At 34.6% G+C, this 20,720-nt stretch overlaps 1 long non-coding RNA gene across 1 annotated transcript in view; it reads right to left on the bottom strand.

Annotated features, from left to right (window-relative positions):
- LOC116662258 overlaps positions 1 to 20,720 on the bottom strand; it is a 316,310-nt gene that overhangs the window by 270,368 nt on the left and 25,222 nt on the right. The gene's annotated exons all lie outside the window — the stretch shown is intronic.

The following is a 20,720-nucleotide window of genomic DNA, read 5'->3' on the forward strand; positions in this document are numbered from 1 at the left end:
ACTAACATTACTTTTTTTTTTTTAATCTTACTTCACTCTTATGCTACATTTGAAACTACTGACTGCTGCTTCTTCCTTGATGTTCCCTCTTTCTTCTCCTTTTCTTTAAACTATCTCTCTCTCTCTCAAGATCTTGTTTAGTTATTTTTCAATCTTATTTCCGACTTCTTTTTCTCTACTTTTGCCTTAATTTTTGATGTTTCCTAAGTTCTGCCATCTCCTCTTTTCATTTCATAGCATTCCATTACACTCTTTTTAAACAATTTTATCTAGACTCAAGAGTTCAAATGTTGCCTGTGTCTTGGCAATTCCCAAAACGAAATTTCTTTGCAGAACACTCTCTTGAGCTGAAGATTTAAATTCACCTGGTCCTAAACTTCTGCAATTGAATACTCAATCACTTCTCACTCAAGTCAAATTCGTTATCATCTTTAAAATGAACTATCACTCATTCATTCATTCATTTATTCAGCAAGCATTTTTTGAGCCTTTGCTATACCTAGGTACTATTATAGATATTTAGGCCTCCCAATGATTAGAGGTATTAATTCTTGTAGAATTTACATCAAGTTCACCTTGGCAGTAGAATTTCAGTATTGTGATTCTGATCTTGACACACACACTCACCCGCCCCGCCAACACTTTCTAATCCTTTAGTTACTATCCAGTGTCCTCGGGATAAAATTCAAGCATCTCAGAGTAACAGTTAGAAAACAAAAAGTCAAATTAGTGAGTTAGCCCATGCTTACCTAAAAAAGAGATTTTGCCATAGTTCACAAATTTTATAATGTATAATTCATCATGTGAGCAATGCTCTAGCTCACTCTTAGCTTTTGCCCTTGCTGTTTCCTCTATCTGAAAAGTTTTCTCTTCTTCACGCATGCCCCAGCTAGCTAATGCCTACTAATTCTTTGAAATTCAGCCAAAGCATCAGCTCTCCTGTGATCATTCTGTCATTTCTCTAGGATGGATTAAATGACTTTCTCTATATTCCTAGGAACATTTAATATATCCCTATCATAGCATGTATCCAAATCTGTTATATTTACTTTCTACCACAGTACAAGTACTTTCTGAGTTAAAGAAATATGGGGACTTTGTGGTTAATCTGATTCTCTGTACCAGTCATCTTAGTAATGCATCTCAACTCCAAGTCTATCCTTTGCCCAGCTTGGTAATACTATAGCTGGAACCTACAAACATTTCTCCTTTGCCAGCTGATGTGATGTGAGGCTGTGTTAAGAGAGGGCACTGAAGGTTAGTGTAAGAATCACACCTTTCTTACAGACCAGCTCACTCACACCTTGCAGTTTTTTTTGCCACTTGACAAACCTTTGGTTGGGACTAGCTCTGGACTGACTGTGCCCTCCAGCAGGTTTCTCAGTCACTCAAGGGGACACTTCTAAGGAAGAAATACAATCCACGCCACCCTTGAACAGGTTTCTCAGTTCTCATGTGGATCATTCTTAGGGGTCAACTGGGTCTACTTTTCACATCTACAGATTTCTTAAGCACCAGTAGGATGTGTGTTTCTGGGCAGTCATGCTTTCTCTCATAAGGTCTGAATCTCTGCATTTGGGAACTTCTTCTAAGTTCTTAGTTTCTTCTTGTGCACCCTCCCTTGGCCCTAGATACAGTATTTTCTTTCTGCATCTGCTTTTTCTTTAGCCTTAGAGTCCTTTTTTGTCCTTTTTCGCTAGTTAACTCTTCATATTGAAATTTTCCCTATTCAAATTACTGTGTGGTTTTTGTCTCCTGGCTGGACTCTGATAAACCCTAGCACAATGTTGGGCACATATCGATGATCAAATAAACAGTACCTGAATTGCTTAAATAATGATCAAAGAAAGAGGCTTAAAGTCTAAACTGCTATATTAGCTGAAGAAGGGCTAGATGCAAGAATCACTGAGAATTCAAACTTTACTGAAGATGGCAACAAATTATACATGAGGAGCAAGATGGAGCCAATGATAACACCATGATTTTGAGCCTGAGAGATTGGGAAAATGGTGGAACTATTAAAAGAAATAGACAAGTAAAGAGGAGAACTTCTTTGGAGGGAGAGATGGTCATTTTAAGCAATTTTTTTTTTTTAAATAATAAGCTCATCTCTTAAGAGAATGGCATTTCCTGGGGTGTCTGGAGTATCTGTGGTTATATTAATCAAGTTACTCCAGTAGCTGAAACAAATAATCCAAACATCTCAATGAACGGCTGAATGGGCAGGCTTTCTCTTTCCTGATTGTGTAACAGTGCAAAGCCAGTGTCTGGCTGGAGAGCTCTCACGTGGTAACTTAGGGAACCAGGCTCCCTCCATCTCATATCTCTACTTTCCCCCTGGAAGTCCTCCAACTCTACATGTATGTGGGGAAGGAGACAGAGAAAGAAGAGTGGCTTGGGGGAAGAACTGGCTACAGTCTTATATCTGTGGCACATTTAGGCGGGAAAGAAAAAGCAGGAAGGAGAGTCAATGCCTCTTTGGCCATAATGGACTATATTAACTATCCACATTTATGTGAAGTGATCCTAAATGGTCTTACTGTGGGGTGAGAAATTTGTGAGAAAGCAGAAAAACTTCCTTTCTAAGCAATACAATTTTTCTCTGGGCTTATTTATAATATTAGTTCATTAGCCTGCTCTCAAAATAATGGCTCTATTCAGTGACAGTCTGGTATGTTACACACAGCCTCTAATAGAAAAACCAGCCTCTCTAAAGAAATGGGTACTACTGACAATGGGTACTACTGGACACTTGACTTGTGAATCCTCACCTCGCAAACATCCATTACATCCTATCAGGAGAACCGTTTCCTTGATGTAATTTTACATCTTAAATATAACAATAATAACTAACACTTATTAAAACGTCACTACGGGCTGCACCACATTGTAAGTCAAATATATGTATTATTTTACTTAAGCTTCACAATTGCAGTAAGAACTGCTTCAGCCCTTACTATGGCCATTGGAAATGTACTTTTTCCCCAAATCTTGGAACAGATGGAATCTCAACTCTATATTCCCCATGAGCCCTTTTTCCTCCTCCACTCAAGTCCTTGTGCTACTGTAGCTTCCAGAATCTGCGTAGGACTTACCATTTGGGGACAAATTGTAGGAAGAAGTGGCATTATTCTTTCTGCTGAGAACATGCTTTGAGTTTGAGAATTCACAATTAATTTCTACAAAGAAAAAATGTGAAAAAATTCAATGCTATATTGGTATTCTAAATATGTTTTAGTCTGATAAGTATTTTACAATGTGAATAGAAATATTACCAGGTAGTACCTATAAAGAATTTGCATAGCTTCCCATTGAACTTGGGATTAAATCTAAACTCTATAAAAGGAAGTTTCCTCTGTTATATGAATCTTGAGCCACAGCTCCAAAATTATTTTGAGCTATTTTTCTATTTGCTTCTTATGATCAGCTGTCGTGGTTATTTCTTTTTCCTTCCATTTCTAGAGTATCCCAGGCTCTTCCCTATTTCATGGACTTGTCACCCAGCTGCTCTTTCTTTCTAGAAAGTTTATTCTTTTAATTTTCTCCTGCCTGCTCCTTCCCATTGTTCATCTCACTTCTGAAGAGAAATTTTCCCGGAGTAACTAATGAGGAGCAGATTCTCTAGTATTTGTTTTCCTAACACTTTCTAAAGTTACTTCATAGTGTTTATCACAATTTATTATATTTATTGTGTGTGTTTATTAAATGTTAAAGCTTTATCTCTGATTTCATTTTTTATTCATTCATTCAACAACTGAAGGAAGGATAGAAATGAGACTATAGTTAGAGATATCTATAAAGTCAAGTACTGTCAGCCTCTGTAAGATAATTTTGAACATGTTCATTCTAGTTTGTTACAGGTATGTAATACTGGCTAGCAAATTATCTTATAATTTATTGGCTTAAAATAACAGCTACTTTATTATACTTATGCTTTTGTGAATCAGGAATTCAGATGGAGCCTGGCTAGATGACTACTTTTTTCATCCTAAGTGAAGTGAGCCAGAAAGAGAAAGACAAATACCACATGATATCACTCATATGCGGAATCTAAAAAAAAGAAAAAAAGAGGACACTAATGAATTCATCTACAAAACAGAAACAGACTCACAGACATAGAAAACAAATGTATAGTTACCAGGGGGGAAAAGAGGTGGGAAGGGCAAAATTGGGAGTTCGAGATTTGCAGATATTAATATATATATAATAGATAAACAACAAGTTTATACTGTATAGCACAGGAAATCACATTCAATATTTTGTAGTAACTTATGGTGAAAAAGAATATGAAAATGACTGTATGTATGTTCATATATGACTAAGGCATTATACTGTACACCAGAAATTGACACAACATTGTAAACTGACTATACTTCAATAAAATATACATACATATATAAAAGGGGAAAAAAACAGAAAAAATAAAAATAATATAAAACAAAAAATAAAAATAATAGTCAGAGATAAACCTATATTAAACAATATCTAAGATAACTTCCAGGGTCCTATGATTCTGAGAATTATTTTAAATTTTAAATAGGATAATTACTGAAATAAAATACACATACTGAAAAAGAATAAATAGTAAATGTCAGCCTAGTTAATTTCCACAATCTGAACACAGCTGTGTAACCAGAATGCAGGTTAAGTACTGATAAAGTTATTAGTACTTATAATTAAAATATTTATTTACGTTATCACATTTTTTCAAATATAAGATTATTTATGTTTTGGCATTTATATTTTAAAGTCAAAGACAAATGTTTTCAAAGATAGAAAGAGTTTAATTACCAAAAAGGTTAGTATACCTGTACCTTTAAAGTTTTGCTGTATCCATAATGGGTGAAGGTGTTTTGAGTCAGAAATAAGTATCTGCTTTTAAAGTCAATAATTAAAAATTTTTAGTTTTATCACTTGCTATCTTAGAAGAAAAATGTACCCTTTAAATAAGGCCTTATGCAAATAAGCTACTGGCTACATATATACATATATGTACATGGGTAATAAAAATAATGATAAAGTACACATATATTCTTTACTTGGGATTTTCAGTAATTAAATTAAGTCATTTTATTAATGGTGTTTCCCTAAGAGGCTAATCACCAGTCACGATACTGAAAAAGGTAATAATGGAATTTAAATGACACTTGGAAATTGTAGTTGAGTCCCTCATGGACGTTCAAGTTTTATTTCTCATCAAGACTCCTACCAGGAGAATCTTCAGGATTATAAAACACAAATACCTTGATATTTCATAAGGGGGAAAAAACTATATTTCCCTTTTTTATTCCCAAACTGTCCTTGGTCAACCTCCTTCTCTCGTGACATGTAGATTCTGAAAGATATCTCTTCAAACATGGGTATCTTTTCCCCACAGAAGAGCAAATAAAGTAAAGTTGTACTCAAAAACAAATTCTGCCTAGAAATTAAAACTTGAAAAAAGGGATAAATTGTGCTTGAGTTGGCATCTCACTTGATGCACAGGTTCTTAACATAGTATATAAATCTTTTAAAATAAACCATTTCCTTCCGAACTAATTAAATAGCATCAAGTCCCAAGCATAGCTTTTGGCCATGGGCTTCAGAACGTATCTTGTAAAAATTATTAGGGAGAAAGAACTTACAGAAAATCAAGGAATGGTAGGTAGGTAGCCATTAATTAATGAAAAAGGAGCCCCAAATAACTCTAAATATTTAGGCTTCATTTAAATGTGCTTACTAAGGGGACGATTAGCCTGTTTGAGAGATGGTCGGTTCATTCATTGCACAATGCAGGTCCCTTGGAGGCACCGCTGTGAAGGGAAACAAAGAGTGGGGAGCCCCCCCACTCACTCTCCTCTCCTGCAACACCCCTGTTCACAAAGCCCCTTTCAACTGCTCCTTTCTTCTGGATGTTTACTTTTACTCATTCAGATCTCTTTTTTGCTATCTCATGCGCAGCCTCCCCCAGCCCTCCAGCAAGCTGGACTCTTGATACAACCCGACCACAAGCCTGCCATTGACGAAAACCAACCTCATGCCCAGGATTCAATAATTTTGTAGAAATGTTTTGTGAATTTTCGCTTTTTACACGCTAAAACAAAGTTCCTGGAGAGAACTATTCTGCAGTAACAACAGAAAGTCAGTATAAGCATTTTGGACAGTTTTTCCCTCCTTGATATTTTAAATAATCAAGCACAGGAAACCAGCAGCACCTGAGTAATGTAAGAACGGCAGAATAAAATTTCTGTGATATGTCTGGAGTTGGTATACTTGGTTTTGATTTTTTTATACTTTGATTTTTTAAAGGTAATTTTTATAATTCAGAAATTTTTATACCCTTCAGTATAAGATAAATGAATGTGTATATGATATTATTATATGAAATTATATATATAATATTCCCCCATGATATGTGATTATATATAAATAACTTTGCAAAAAGCTATGCCTATAAAGGGGTGGGGAGACTTTTAAATTAAGGCCATCCTTAATTATAAACCAAGAAAACTAACAAAAAATATTCAACAAATATCTATTGAAAATAGCATAATCAAAGGAATATTTATAATGATACCACCATTTACAGGTAAAAATTTCAACACTTGTGTAAGTTCGTTAGACCATTCTCCAAGTCATGTGTGTAAAGTGGAACAGATTCTGTTCAATCTCATCTTTTGAACTAGAATGACAGTATAGCTTAAAAGGTATTTTAAATAATAAAAAATTAAATATTGACAAAATCTATAAGAAAACTATTTTAATACAAAGTAAATTAATCAAGTACAGGCTATGAAATCCAATGAAAACTACTAATTTACTGCTTCATATTCTTATGTTATAAAAAATCATTTTAAGTCAGCTTCAATATTTTTTAAAAAATGCATATTTCAAACTCTATAAGAAGCCATAGCATAGTAACCAAGAATTATAATAGCATTGCACAACTATAACATTGTGTGGTTTTTTCTTTTTTTCAATATCTTTCAAGTAAAAGTTAAAAGAATTTTTCATGTCAAAGAAACACATTGCTATTTCTCAATATCTCCACTTCTTACTTTAGAAATATGCCCATGTTCAATCTATTATTTAAGGCTTTAAGTTATTACAAATGGTGAAATTTTATCTTTTTCATCAGTAATAAGGGAGTTCCACAAACACAAGTGAATATTTCACTCATATCCTTTACACATGGAGTCACGGATGCGTTTTTAATTGGGATGATGCCAGTCTTCTAAACTCTCAGATACTTTCATTAAAGCACACGTGCATGTGAGCAATGATGACCCATTAGAGCAGTCATAAATTTAGTCTCTGAGAAATGAGAAGGCTTCACAGATGACTTAATTTGCTGTGGGAACCTGCGCTTCCTCCGCGGGTCCCCTCTGCATTTGGCTGCCCCTGACCTTGAGCACATCCACCTGCTGGAAGCCACGTTTGAGTCTCTGACCAGGGAAAACGCCTGTTTGACGGCAGAATCGTATCATAAGACAGTGTGATGGAATTTTTCTTTCTCTGTCATCATTAAGGGGTTTTCCCCTATAGTGAGGGGAATGAAAAGTACGATTTAACGTTCTCTGGAGAGTGGCAGGGGGAAAAAGGGCTCAAAGCTTTGCGTGCTGCTTTCCGAGTGGGTCATTTCAGTCCTTGGGGAGAATGGGATGTCCCAGTGGAATTTGCCAAAGACTGGTCTGAAAAGAAAGGGATTAAGACCCTTTTCAGGATGGAAATGTAACAAAAGGACCACTTTTATGATGTAGCAGCATAAAATAAGGGGCTGTATTGTGCAACTGATTGCTAAAGATCTTTGAATCCGGTAGCCTGGCCTGGTAGGCCCTGTTCCCCGCAGGTTTAGAGGCTTTTACAGAATGATACGTCTACACTCGAAGCAGAGTTCCGCTCTCATTTAGGGGCAAGTAAGAGATTATCAGTTTGTTCCTACAGGATTTTTTTTTCCACACCTACCGAAAAGTGGCCTGTAGGGAGATTATACTCTAGTGAAAGTTGCTGCTAATTAAAACAAGTAATTAGTGTTCCTCCAGGCTTTGCGGTTTCACTCACTTTTGCCCTCCAGACAGCATTAGTTTAAAAGCAATCCAATTTCTAGCAATAACAGACTGTAAAAAAGTCATTTAACAAGTATATAAGTGTAAGGTTACAGTTCAGGCGTTGATTTATCTCTTTTGGGCTATTTAGAAATAGTGTAGCAAAGTTGAAAAGAAAGAAAGTTAAATAGCTTTAAAAAAAATTTAACACTAAGAAAAGAAAAAAAAAGACTACATGCCTCAGTACATTTACAAAAAAAAAAAAAAATGACAAGCAAAAACTGAGAGTCTATGAGATTTCTCAAATTGCATTAGGAAACCAAAATTGGATTTAATGCTGTTTTCTCATAGAACCCTCACTTAGCATTTTGTAAACAGATCATTTCATTAAGTCCTTTTGTTTCTTCTCCCGCCTTTGCTGAAACAAGGACTTTTTATTGACTGATTCTCATTGAAATGAATTGGAACAGTAGAGTTTAACACACAACACGTTATTACCTCCTTTTTTTCACAATTCCAAAATGACTAGCAGAGCTCTAGTTTGCATATCTGGTGGGAGGATTTAGTTAAGCTAGAGAGATCTTGAGAGAGATTAAAATATTTTATTATAAAGAGATATTACAGAAATTAATACAAAAAATCATACCTACACTAAATCATGCCCTGCTAAAATTCTTGTCTAATTGCTCAGTTTTTGTAACCTGACATCCTTCTATAATTGCTGCCTTTGCTGCTTAAAAAGATCTATTTCTGAGGCTGATATCATCAAAGACATGTGTGCTAGTGTGCAAGCAATTCAGTATAGCTCATCGTTAAAATTAACGTAAGTCTACTTTTCCTTAGCAAATGAATTTATGATACTTTAATTGATGCACAATTTTCAGATTTGTGGGTTCTCCAATGCTATTTTTGTTTTACAAAAAGAGATGCCAACTATTTTTCTGCAGTACACAAAATGTTGCTATGCATTTTGTATAGTGCTAAATATAAATATTCCATATGTGAAAAGACATTTATTATAAACTTTTAATACCATAAAAATGACAGCTATTATCACATATTCAACTAGTGGGTTCTGAATTTACTAAGATTAAAAGATTGCAATTTGAAGTATTAGGTAGCCTGATTTGATCATGTCAGGTTAAAATAAGACTGTAAACCAACCACATTTTAAGCATCAATTTGGAATATGAAGATGTCTTTCATAAAGTCTGGCAACTTGTTTAAATTAACAAAATAAATTTTCATCATGTAACTTATGAACTCTGAACCATATGTTAGAATTTCAATATATGCTGTTCCTTTCCTAGAATTTATTTCCTATGATTACTTAAAGTATAAGAGTTTTGTCAACCCAGCTCAAAAGAATATTTGCACATGGCATTGGGTCAATAAGTAGACTTTATTTGAATCTCTGTTTAATTTTTTAAAGTATCTATGAGAAGACAAGGTCTACTTGGCTATAACTTTTTTTTAAAGAAGGAATCTGTAAACAAATAAAGACCACATCCATTACTAAGTATATTTATTGTGCACATCATTTTTCCAATAGACACTGTCGGCTCTAAAAATTCTAAAATCACTTTATAATTCTTGCACAAAGTCAAATGTGGTATATTGAAAATCTTTGTGCCATAACATGCCTTTTCCCCTAATCATTAGAACAATGCTCAATGGGCATTTTAAGGTATTTTATTTTTTGTTTTGCTTTTTAATGGTATAAAGCCTCTTTCAAAATCAGCCTTTGATTGTATTTGGTTTTCTTAAATCGAATTTAGGCTGCATCTATCAAGTCTCTTTTTTAGCTCAGAATATACTTTTTATTTCAGGGCTGAGAAGCTGGAGAATGTGACTGTGGCAGCACAGACCTAGGGCACCAGAGGGCAGACTCTGCAGAGACCTGAGAGGACTCTTTAAGGATCGTGATGGAGACAGAAAGGACAAGGATGCCATAATAGCTCCCATTTTATGTATTAAGCCATATTTGCACAACAATTCCATTAGAACACAAAGATAATCTTCAGAAGTAATTTTAAAACAGCAAATGTTTAATGCTGAGTCTCAAATAAAAGAAAACAATTTTCCTAAGCCAAATGTCTTTCATAAGAGATTTCAGTGGTCATTTGATTCTGTTTTAAAGATAATTTGACCTTAGGATTCACCCATTTCTTAAATGCATGTCTCAAATATAATTGTTCTCATTTGGAGTTGAAGTTAAAAAAAAAAAAAAAAAAAAAGAAAGAACAGCAAAATAACCCTTTGTGATCTGCTTTACTCTTTAGAGTGCTTTTATACAACCAAAGGAAACTCTAAGCACACAATTATTACTATTAAAATTGATGCCTCCAACAGTTTGTAAAAAAATATTATATACTGAAAATAATGGTGATTTCAGATCCTCTTTACATTTTTATATATTCCTTGCAATAGAACTATTTAATCTGAGTCCACCCAGCTAGACCATACACAGTCTTTGAAGAGATGGTATTATCTTTATATAATGTAATAAAGATGAATAAATGCTTATTGAATTTAATATAATTTAATTTGATATTTTTATCAATATTTTGCTAAAGATATAGTGTAAATAGTAACTTTCATTGCAAAATAATTTAGGAGGTCCTAGCAAAGATAAAATAAATAAAAGATTATGTAGTCTGTGAGGCACAGTATTTAAAGAAGACCAGTCCTGTGTCACTTCATACCACGATATGCTCCTACAAAGTACAGGGCTTATCCTCTCCACAACAGCACTAGACAGGAAGAGTAAAATCAGCATTTATGAGAGGCTGCATCAGGCCAAGCACCTTACCTACATCATATCATTTATTATAACAGTTTTGGAGATGAAGATGCAGGAGCTTAGACAGGTTAAGAAACTTTCCCCACGAAGGTAAGCAGAAGGGGGATTTATTTTAAAAATCAATGCTTTGGCTTAGACGTATTTCTGCAGTACCTGGTACATGACAGGCACTGTGGACAAGATGCATGAGCTCCCTGCTATCTGGAAACATACATTCTACAGGCAAATGCCTAAGTAAATACACAACCTAGTATTAGTGATAAGTATTATCAAGGAAATAAAGATAATTTTCAATCAATAAATTTGTCTCCAAGGTAACAGCAATCTTTTCCATATTATTTTGACCCTTTAAGCCTAAATTCAAGCCTTTGCATTTATTTCCATTCTGTTTAATCCTAGGAACTTTAGTCAGTTTTCCCCAGATTTTAAATTCTCTTTGATTCCTGATATGTTCATTCTCTGAAAAGCCTGTGGTCACTCAGATCATACCACGCATGCCACCCAGAGCTAAGGCAAATTTCATTCAATTTTCGCAGATTCACTTTATTCTTTGGAATTTAAACTTATACTTCAGCCCTCCATCTAAAGAGAATTGATTTTTCAGTTCCAATCGGTTCCACTAAACTTCATCCCATGCTATCTTGACTTCCTCCCTTCTCTCTGCCACTATTTGTTTGATCCTGTTATCTTTTATCATGGAACCATAGGGATACTTGCATTTCTTCCTCTTCAGTACAATCGCTAATGTTCATTTAATGTCTGTTATGTGCCAACGATTATTCTAAACACTTTTGTTTACAATTTTATCTCATGTAGTTTTCTAATTTCTCTATAAAGATAAGCACTTGTCATCACCATTTTACAAATTAGGAAGACAAGGTACAGAGAAGTCAGGTCCCCAAGATCGTACACTAGTCAGTGATAATGCATGATTCAGAAGGCAGGTTAGTGATTTTACTGTTAATTTCATGTTCCAGAGTCTTTTACAACATTGGATCCATCTTCCATTTTAAAATGGATGACTGTGGAATCAAGCCACTTTTCTTTCAACATTTTTGAAATGTGTATCCCCAAAGTGCAGTGTATAGGTTAAATTATATTCAAGGTGCCTTCCCATAGTTGTAATAAATTCTAAGTTAGCATTACACCCTCCTAGATTTTTAAACACCACTTCTCCAAATCATGTTTTAGTAGAAGGGAGAATGGGAATAAGAAAGGCACTGGGCATTGGCCGTGCAGGCAGCCAGAGTTGCATTCAAATCTAGTTCTGCTGTTCACCAACTGTGTAACTTTGGGCAATTTACGTAATTTCCCTTGGCCTTGGTTACTTTTTCTTCTCACTGGGGATAATGTATGTCTTCGGTGGTTGTCATGGGTATCAGTCTCATACAAGTAAAGTGGACTGGCACGTGCTTTGCACGCAATAATTTTGATTTTATTTTTGTTTGGACTTAAGATTGAACTGGCAATTCATTATTTCTTAAAAGTTTGAAAGATGATTTTTTTTCCAAAAATTGAATCAAGTTTTGTCAGATGCTCTGTTGTTTAGCTTTTTGACTTATAGTCTACATAGAGTCGGCCATATACTCATTCATCATTCACTTGCTTATTTATTCAGCAAGCAAGAGAGTAATAAAGCATTTATAATAGGACTATTATACCAGGCAATGTGCTAAACAGCAGGATTTCAGTGGTGTGTGAGGGAGGGCTCCACCATCAAGAAGTTCACATCATATGATGGGATAAGAGGTAGGAGAGAAGCAAAGGAGCTGAGCTTATGTTAACATCTGTATTGTGACAGCATTATCCACATCTTCTCTCTTGCAAGGTGGTCTGCACTTAAAAGTTCCTTCAATTCAGTTTCAACTGTAAAGTTAAAAAGTTTTTATAAATGACCTTCTAAGATCTACTACATCTCTGAAACACTATGCCTCTATAATCACGTCATGGTTGGTTCTCTTTCTTTCAATTCTTACTTAAATGCCATCAACCAATTTCCAGTCTAAGGTTTTTAGAATTTACTGGAAGTAGAATGACTAATTTTGCAACCAGAATCTCTTCTTATTCCTTCTATTAGGTCAATTTGTACAGATGGGTGCATAACATTATATTTTAAGGCCTGTCCAATTTACCTGATACCTTGCTGAAGGTGTAAGTTTCCTAACAGATCTGCGTGATTTTTTCTAATAATATCTGAGGACTTCCTATACCTCTTTTTCTTGATTATTCCCATAGTTTCTCAAAGAGTCTTATTTTATAGAATTTTCTTGGCATTTCCCCCATCTCTCTCAAATCCTATTAAAGTAATAATTTCTGGTGCAAACTAACTCGGCCTGAATGTGTCTTGAGAGCAGCCAACAGTAGAATACTGTTAAGCCTTTGCAATGTGGTGGGCATTTAACAGAGACTTGAAAACATACTGGAACTACAACCTTCAAACATGGTATCCTTGGACTGCACCTCTAGGAAAAGTTAAGAAGGAACAATGTGACATACTGTTGTCTGTATGGAGTGATGTTTGAGTGAACAAAGGTAGAGCCTTGGTGATCTGCAACCACAGTCCAACATACATATGACATACAGAGACTTCAAGTGTTGACCTTTTTTTTAGCATTCTGTAACTCCTATATTCTGTTATTCTTTTCTGCCATTGCACTTTTTGCCACATTTATTAGTTTATTGTCTGACTCTTATCCTAGTATGTAAACATGAGGAAAATAGTTTAATTACTACCATGCTGCCTGCACATTCCTTAAATATTCACAGAATAAATGGCATGAATTGGATAATATGACACTGAAAATATAATGAGATTAAAATGCTTGAGTTACTACCATATAGTATTTGGAGAGACTTGTTAAAATAGATATAATTTTGACATTCTAAAGCAAGGCAGTGTTATAATTGTTGCATAATTTTAGAGTTGCAGTTAAGTCATAATTTCCATGTATGGTTCAAATTTGTAATACATGACTTCACCTTGAAAAAAAATGTTTACAGTCATGGAAATTTTATTGCTATGAACACAAATAATGAATAGTCTGTAATGAAGACTGGGAAACCAAAGTCTCATTCTAATCTTTACACCAACAATTTTATTCACAAAACAGTTTTCTACTGAGTGCTTACTGTGCGCCAGGCACTGAGAACAGGGTGCTGTAGATGCAGAAGAGAAAGATATAATCACTGCTCTTGAGTATTTTCTGGCTAAAGAAGATGAGGATATCTACAGTTGAGGCAGAGTGTGGAAAGGGTTAGTATCTAATAAACCACAGAATTAGGCTCCCAACAGAGCAAGGAAGAAGGGAGAAATGAAAGACAGGGGTATCAAAGAAGGCTTTCAAATCAAGACAATTAATAAGCTGAGTTCTTACAAAATAAATAGAAATTAGACTGGATGACCAAAATAGTCAAATTCCAAGATGCCCACAATAACGTATTTACCATGTGGACTAGCAATTTCCACTAATTAAAGTGCGTGCTAAACAATGTGATTCGTGTTTACTGTATGTGTTATTTGTTCCCACACCAAAGAACAACTTGTAAACCGTGAGTTTTCTTTTGAATGGAAGTGCCAGCAATACTCCTGTTTCTTATTTAGTTCACGTATTTCAGCACCACAATGAGAACAATAAAACAGGTTTTGAAGCCACTGCTCCCTGTGAGTAAACGTCTCTATTTTCTTAGTGACTTCGCACTCCAAAGGTGTCATCTACACTCCTTATGACCATTCTCTTTTAACTAAATCTAGACTTTTCCATTGCTTTCAGAACTACCACCTTTTCTTTCTTTTTAATTTGGTGTGATTGTTAATAAGCCATTAATTTACTCTTGTTCACCATCATTAAAATTGCTGTTGATTAATTAATCAACATATATATAATTTCTTCTGAAAATAAATAAGGCCACTTGACCAAAGTTTTCACCATAATTCATAAGAATCATGTTTATGCATTTGCTAGGGCCTAGGACTGTAGATTTATTATCGAGACCTATTTAGAAAGTAAATACTTTGATAAACTTTTCCAATATATTTATCAAGAAGTATATGGTCTTCGATCAACCATTTTTTCTTTTTGTATAGCATCAAGTTCTTTCTATTGAAACTAATTCCCAGTTCTAGTAACAAATTGTATCTTACTAGTCGTTCTTTCAACAAAAGTAACTCCAAGATCATGAGTTTTAGGAGTATAACAAGTACCTCTCCTACCCTCATTAAACATTTAACTCCCCCTCCCTAAATATTTACTACCTCCTTGAAGGACTCCCATCTCTTCCAAACTATCCAAAAATGTCTCTTTCTTCCTATTTCAAGGAAATCAACCCTGCCTTCCTTCAGGGCATGCCTACAGCTTATTTGGTGAAAATAGCACCGCAGTTGAAACCCCAAGATGAAGATCCATTGCTTTGTTCCCCATTTTGTAGCCACAGGATAGCAAGCAAGTAATTTATTTTTCTAAATTCTTCTGAGCCTGAGATTTGGCAAATGAGAAAAGTAGATGAGATCATCTCTAAAATCCCTTGTGGTTCTTATACTTTATAATCCTATTATAAATCAGTCTTAATTACAAGGATTGTCAGGTTCTGTGTAGTTAAATTTATTCCGGGCTTTTATTTTTGTTATTGTCTTCATTTTCCCGTGTGTTTGTTTTTCTATAACCACTTTGATGGATAGGAGCCCCTTCATCTGTCCTTTGCAAAGCTGCATAATCTTTAGCAATTAAATTAGTCAAGCTGATATAATTCGTGACCTCATTCATACTAGAAATTTTGATGTAAATTTCGTGTAACAAGAAACTTGAGCTATGAAAATTTTCGAAAATTCAATTTTCCTATTATGTATGACTTTCTGTTTACTTTGGAATTTTACTGATGGTTTCAAGTTTGCCTGAACCAATGGCTCAGAGCACCATCTGAAAAAAAAAAAAAAAGAAAGAAACTAAAGAAGATGGAATTTATATTTGTGCCAGCCTCCAACTCATGCTGTGTCTCATAATGTAACCTAGCATGAGACATGTGATTGAAGGATACTCCTATCAAACAACTGTTCAGAGAGAAGTGTGTTGATCTCAGTCCAGTTCAGAGCAGAGAGCTGTCCACCTGGAAAAACCCTCAGATCAGTGGAAATGATCGTCCTATGTGTTGCCAGTCTCATCCAAGAAGTTCAAAACTGAATGTACTCATGGACCATGTTAGTCCTTTAAACCACCAAAGGGGTTCCTGTGCATCAAAGATAGGCCCTAGTCACTGACCCCATCAGTTCATGAATGATGATCTTTTTAAGAAGACCCTTAAGTCAGCTTTAGAAGAGAGCACTAAAATGCGATTTAATAAAAACAGAGCTAGGAAAATTGAGAACAGGAAAAACCTGAGAGGGTCCAACACTGAAGGGCTTGAAGGCATCATTCTTCTGTTGTATTAAGTAATCTAGTTTTAAATGACCAAGTCAAGAGGAAAACAGCAGCAACAAATTACAGAATATTTTTAAGGAATGGTATACTTTACTTTAGAAAATATCTTAAGGTCTTTGTTAGACCAAAATGGAGCAATTCAATAACATAACAAAATGTAAGTTGGGTTCTTACAGGATGTGTATTCATATAAATTGTAGGGACTCAATACATGCTTAGTGATAGTAATGAAATAGTAATAATTTTGATCATGAAGTGATATGGAAATAGAACACTTTGAAAGGAAGTTCCTCTTTTGAGTTTAGGAAGTAACCCTGATTTACTGTCATTTTTAAAAGGCTTAGTATTATCATTAAGAAATACATGGTAACTTAAAACACAAGAATAAAATTAACGAACAATGTTTTTAGAATCATTGATAGTAAGAAACATGTTGGTGGAAGGCTTACATTATTCCCCAAAATTCAGAGGGTTAAAGCAAAGCTAATTTAATGTGGTCATATTCTTTCCAACCTGAATCTTAAATGAATGAGATGACCTAATCTAAGACATATACTATCCTTTGAAACAAACTCTGATGAGAGTACTTAAACAGTAAAATCCTTTTTGCCTTCTTTGAACAATTTGGTGTATGTTTTCGGTTCTTTGCTTGTTTTAGTTTAAAATTATGTACTGTAACTAAAAATAAATCAACCTTCTAGATTTTAGTTTGGTAATCAACTGGAGTTTTAGCCTCTTGGCACTCACTCAGATTTTTGTTTTACTTTTTTCCTTCTTTTGCTCGATCTTTGTTTTTTGGTTTTTTTGTTTGTTTGTTTTTTCTCTCTTACTTTCAACTACATGATAAATTCTGGATTATGTCTCACTGTAGCTTCAAGACTAGTTTTAATGAACTGGCTGAACTTTTAACCTTTGAGCCCAACACACTTTAAAATTATCACCAATATCCATTGCCCTTTTTTTCTTCCTGTAATTTTGTATCAGCTATACTGCGGAAAAACCTTTTAGTGTACAGGACCTTATTTACCCAGGTTCTTTGAAACAGCAAATAAAGAGGATTTAATTCTTTGCCTGGTTCTTTCTCAAAATTCTTGGAAAAAATAAAATACTGGGGCCTGGAACCTTCCATACTCCCCAATCCTGCTTCTCTATTGGCAATTGGTCTGTAAATAAGGAGCAAATGAGGGTGTCCATTTTCATTCAAAAGTCACTTATTCATAACCAGGCTTCCAATGCCCCAACACAAAGGATTTTTTTTAAACCAGGTCATCCTCTAACATCCAGTCTCATTCTGTCTCTTTAGCCATGCATTCCCTGCGAGGCAGCACGAGCAGCATCTCCTAGAATTCCACAGCCGAATAGTTTTTATGCTTTCAGTGTGCTCAAAAGGAAAGAACTTTTTTTAAAATGTAGAATTTCTACTTACATTTTCCTCTTTGCGCCGTTATAAACACTTAGAAATGTCACTCCAAGCTATGTCCTTCTGAGGAACCCAAAACCCTGACAGTTCTCTGTCTTATTTGTTGGAGGGATAATCTGATGAGCAGCGAACACTAGAGGGGGAGCTTATCCGTTCAGGAGAGAGAAAGCCTCAGACCCTTTGGGAAAGGATCAGAGGGACACGAGAGCTACTGACTTAAACAAGTCGGGCAAGAGTTGGTCAGCCATGGTTCAGAAGTCAAAAGGTCAAGAATGGTAGGTCACCAATTTATTATCATTCTCCAAAAAGGCAGGGAAGCATAAGTGGAATTTTAAGTTTAAGGGAATCATAAGTTTTAGCTGCTGCTCAGGCCATGATATGGAATATTTTTTAAAAAAAAACCCTCTGGAGGCAGTTTTAACAGGAGGAGTAGGATTACAGAGGCTTTTCCCCCTTTACCACGACTGCCTGTCATTTAAATGTCTAAGGAATGATGGAATGAATTATCATAAAATTTTGACAAATTTGATGGCTCAAGCAAAAGAGGGAAATAGGCATTCTGATTATGAGGTTCTAATAAGACATGACATTTAAAATGAGTTTACATGGCAGTTAGACCTTTGCTTTTTTTCTCCTTGATTTAAAAACATTGAGATTATTTTCTTTGAAAAGGCAAAGACTTATTTCAGCTTCTCTTCTCTCTAGTTTAGTGACTGTAAGTTCTCTTTTAAATTGTACACATTTTTATCCCTTCTAACCACAATCTATTTGCTTTTTTATAATTTGCCTGAACTTGACAAATCTTAAAATTTATCTTGAAAGCCAGAAGAATATTTCAGTGGAATTTTAGTAGAATTTTAGTAGAAAAAATGTAAATGGCCATTTCATTTGTTATTAGTTTATTTTTTCTGTATTACATAATAATGCAGTAGATAAGACTTATTGGCTTAAAAGAACAAACTGTATTTTCCAAAATGAAGAGAACAATAGAAGAGGATCAATCAAAGCATAGAAAAACAAAATTAATTTTCTCTGATCTCAACTTCTACTTCTTTAACAACCAAAGAGCACCTTCTGTTTGTAATAAATTATTTCATTAACCCACAAATGACCTCTTATATGTTGTTTTTATTATTTATTGAAGAGCTTGCTTTTTTAAAAAGAGGGGATAACTTAAACACAATTCACCTGACCCCTGGAAACATCTTAAACTTTTAGTTTAAAACTAAAATAGTTGGGGGGGATCTTCAAACTACGTATCTAATAATAGTTTGACAAAACTATTTCTTTACAAAAAGTAAAAAGAAATACAAAGCACTTCACTAAACATTTCTAGAATGATTTGCATCGTGTCAGACTTTGACAACTAGAAGCAAAGTGAAAGAAGGATTTGATTCTAGTGTGGAAATTGTATGTGGATGATGCAGGAACTGATCAAACCTGAGGTTTCCTAAAATTACCTTATTTATACAAACAGAAGAGCCTGAGTTAATGAGATTGTTTTTCCTGGTACATTAAAATATGGGCTTATCTTTGCTTTCCAGGGGATTCCCAAGAACTGTGGTGACTAGATTTTTAAAGTTCTCTTTTGATTCTAATGGTGTTATTTCCCAGAGGTTTGTTCAAGGCTAGTAAGCATCTTCCACAGACCTTGATAGCAAGGTCTTGTTACACAGTTTTTATTTATGTAATTAAACAAGAGAGCAGAGAGAGCTTGAATTAAAATATTAACCGTAAGTTTCTACAGTTTCACATTATGAAAGTCAACTCTGGGGCCGCTCGGTAAGATCTATCTTGAGGTGGCTGATCTGGCCTTCGGGTGCATCTTTCATGTTCTACCCATAGGTCATAGTGCACATTGTGAGCGTGACAACACTTTGGAGTTACGCGATTTGGAGGGAACATGAGCTGACCAAGTAAAGGAACTCTCCCCTTGCACCATTCGGACTAGAGCCATTTGGCTCCCTCCAGAGAAATGTTTAGCTAATCATCTGTGGCCCCATCACAGGGAAAAAAAAAAAAAAAAAAAAAACAATATCCTGTTATAAAATGCTTCTAAGTCTTCTGTGAGTATTAATTAAACTTCGTTGAAATATTTCAATTCCTCAAATGAGATAAAAAAGTAGGAAGTCAAGAGGAAGATCACTGGGCCTGTGAGTACACATAATACACATGGAGATTAGGTCCAACAGGAATCAGACAAATCCCTTGATCTGTTTGGTGCCTAATCTTTCTGATCAAATTTATTTCCCAGTATTTCTTTTAGTTATATTTCAAGTGACTTGTTTCCTTTAAATCTTGGATTTTGAAATAATTTCTCAAGTTGAATTAACCTAAAATTAGATATTGCTCTAATTCTAACTTTACTCTTTGTAAGATAAGTAAATTTATTCCTGTTTTATTTCTTCCATTTCCATTTTATGTTCTAGGAATTTGAACATAATAAAGGCTAGAGAGAAGCAAATCTGTGATAGCTGTATTCATTTTATGAGTTTAATTTATCTATTATATGTTAAATATGTTCCTCTTTCACCTTTATTGTGTCACAATTGCAGAGAGAAAAATATTAAAACAGAATCATCAGTTAAATGTCTAAACATCATTCAGACACATAAAATTCAGATCTACAAATATGAGTGGGGCAAGATAAAGTATGATGCCTCATCTTAAAAATAGTTTAATAGAAAATTAATAGCTAAGTGAGTATTATATTCACGTGACAGTGAAGAAACAATAACCTTTCATATGTTTGGGTTTTCTTCTTTACTTTGGGGAATGCGTCAGATAAATGTCTCTGCTAAGACTACCAACAGAGCATAGGAACCCATGTCAACATTCTTCCTTCAAGGATTTTAGAATTCATTTTCAACATCTTGTGGAAATCGTCTGCCGCTTGTTGTGTGCCCTACTGATGATGTATTTTACTTTGAAACACAGACAGGACCAGAATGAGAGAGACACAGAGGGAGAGAGATAAGAATATATTTATAAAAGGGGAAAAATAATAAGAACTGATTGCTAAAGATTTGAAATCAAATAATGGACTTGTTTTTAAAGACTTC

This window comes from Camelus ferus, chromosome 3 (genome assembly GCF_009834535.1).
Source record: "Camelus ferus isolate YT-003-E chromosome 3, BCGSAC_Cfer_1.0, whole genome shotgun sequence".
NCBI lineage: Eukaryota > Metazoa > Chordata > Mammalia > Artiodactyla > Camelidae > Camelus > Camelus ferus.